Here is a 2,876-nt window from a genome sequence, read left to right as displayed (position 1 = left end):
GTATGGCTTCTCCTCCTTGAGGTGGGAGATTCAGAGTTAGGTGGCAGCTACATGATATACAGGCAGGTTGGGAATACAAAGTATGGGTGATCAAAATGTGGACGAGCCTAGCTCCTTTGCTCCATCTATTCCTTACTTCATGGGACAGAGCAGCATTGACAAGAAGGTCAGGAGGACTCTCTAAAGCCATGGGCCAAGGGCAGGGTCCCAGAACCCTGAGTGCAAAGCGAAACTGCTCAACCACAGTGAGTTACTAGAAGGCAAGCCAAGGTCAGCTTTGTAGAAACATGTCAACTCCTGCAGGTAACGCATGGCTAGTGCCCCCTGTGAACATGATTAGGGGTAAGTAGATGAGGTCATGAGCCTTAGCTTCCTTTGAGAAATGGAACTCATATAATTTGCCTGTCACTTTCCATGGATGATGTGTAAGTTGAAAGAGTGCCTTGAAAAGAATTAAAAATTTAAAAGCTATTTCTAAGAGCTCCTCAAATACTTCATCTTCTTGGAGCAAGAAACAGCTAGGTGAACAAAGCCAATTACACAGTGTATATGTATGTGTATATGTATGTATATGTATGAATTATGAGTGATAACTGAAAGAGAATCTCTTGTATTTCTCATTCCTACATTTATACTCTTTTCTTTTACAATGTTAGGGATCTTGTAATAAGTGTCTGTATACATCACTGACAGGCACAGGACATCAATCATCCTTACTCAGATATATATGAGGGGGCACAGCACCTTAATGTTACAGTTTGGGGATAAATTATATCCTAAGTGTAATTATGGTTTCTGTAAGCTCATTTATAGGAAAGATCACCACCTGTCATGTGTGCTGACCTCAGTAAATTAGAGGAAAATCTAGGAACTGTAGTACACGAGTTCTATGATAACAGACATGCTCATTCATTCTTCACCTGTTGTAAGACAGTTACAGTGCAACTATCTCATATAAATTGTAGGAGATCTTGGAATAAAAGACAGGATGTCTTCCCACCATACACTTGTAGTCTGATGTGAGAAAGCAGGCCTTACAACGCTGTGCTGAAAGCTATTAGTACAAATCCATGAATCTCAAGGCAAGATGGACTGCAGTCTTCACAGACCAAGGGGATCCCACTCCACCCAACCACAATATCCATGATAAAAGACAAATCGAATTTGTTTCTATCATGCTTTCTGTTGGTTTTTTGTTTCACCTTAAAATCCTTTTGTCAGCAGACTGATAGAGTTCTCTACCATGTCACAAGATGATAATGACTGTGCCTAATTCAGCCTCAATGTTAGCAAGGTTGATCCGGCTCAAGAACACAGGGAGGGTGTTCATCCCGCTGGCCATTAGATGGCTGCCACTCAGACTCATGTCCTAAGTGCTACTTGATGAATCAGACATCTGCATTTAGTTCTTAATTGTTTACCCAAGGTTCCGATGACATGGCCAAGAACTCTGAACACCGTGTGCCTTCCATGCAAGAGAGGGAGCTCACAGACACCAAGTCACATTTATATCCCCACCCTGAGCTCACATTAGTGTCAATGAGTTATAAATGTGAGTTGAGAGAAAAATGGTGTCTAGTGATCTCTCATGGTTCCTAAAATAACAGGACTCTTGCTGGTAAACTAAATTGGAGAGTAAAGGCCAACAAAAACTGAAGAATAATACTTTGATAGGCATTAACATTTTTCAGGATTGTATGTTTTCATGCTAGGAACTCATACTAAAGTGTCCTAGACAAGAAGTTAATATGTGGCCTTAAAAAAAAAAAAACTGATTGGTCCTGAGAAGATGACTCACTTAGGAAAGTGCTTGCTGAGCGAGCATGCAGACATGAGTTTAGATTTTCAGCACTACAGAAAAGAAGACCAGAGATTGCAGCAAACGTTAGCAACCCCAACACCACAGAGCCGATACTGGAGCTTGTTTGAGCTTCTTGGCCAGACAGTTTTATCTATCAATGAATTTTAGATTCAGTAAGTTGTATGATGTCATGGTGGTATGTCACAGGATTTTCCCTGTTCAATTACATCAGTGCAGAGGAAGTCTGTGATTGGACAGAGAAAGGGAGTGAAGCTAAGAGTGGCAGAGACAGGGAAAGTCTCTTGATAAGGGAGAAGGAAGATGGCTCTGGACATGAACCTGTGTGGCATTTACCAGTCACAAGTAGCTATGATTTCTCAAGGTTAGAAATATTGGGATAAAGCTTTTATCATTATCAATTGGCTCTGAAATTATCGTATTGGCGTCTTGTAAATTGTGATTTTATTGATACATAAATCTGATTGGTTAATTAAGCTTTAAGAGCCTTGATTTTACTGAGTTACTGGGTATTGTGATATGCAACCGTGAGGTTGGCGGTTCCATTTAGTCAGTGGAATGTGGGATCGCCAACTACGTGGGTTTATGGCTGAAGAAGTACTAGCGGCTCCTGGGACAAGCAAGTCAGATGCTGCTGGGGCTAGCTGGAGAGTCTTGGCGGCGGCAGGGTCATGGGAGCATAGTCCAGCTCAGCGGAGAGTTGGCAAGTTCTTTTTTTTTTTTTTTTTAATATTTCCTGAAACAGTGGTGCATGCCTTTAATCCTAGCTCTTGGGACACAAAGGTAGATCTCTGACACAAAGGATAGCCTGGGACACAAATGGTAGCCTGGTCTTCAAAGTGAGTTGCAGGCTGTCTGAGACTATAGTGAAACCATGTTTAAAACAAACTAAAACAAACAATTAAAAAACAAAAACAAAAACCACGGAGAACAACTGAAGATGTCTGACTCTCTCTGTCTCTCTGTCTGTCTGTCTGTCTGTCTGTCTGTCTGTCTGTCTCTCTCACCTACACAGAGAGAGAGAGAGAGAGAGGGAGAGGGAGAGGGAGAGGGAGAG

The sequence above is a fragment of the Mus caroli genome, chromosome 3 (assembly GCF_900094665.2).
Source record: "Mus caroli chromosome 3, CAROLI_EIJ_v1.1, whole genome shotgun sequence".
NCBI classification, from domain to species: domain Eukaryota; kingdom Metazoa; phylum Chordata; class Mammalia; order Rodentia; family Muridae; genus Mus; species Mus caroli.
Note: the sequence above shows the minus strand (reverse complement) of the source record.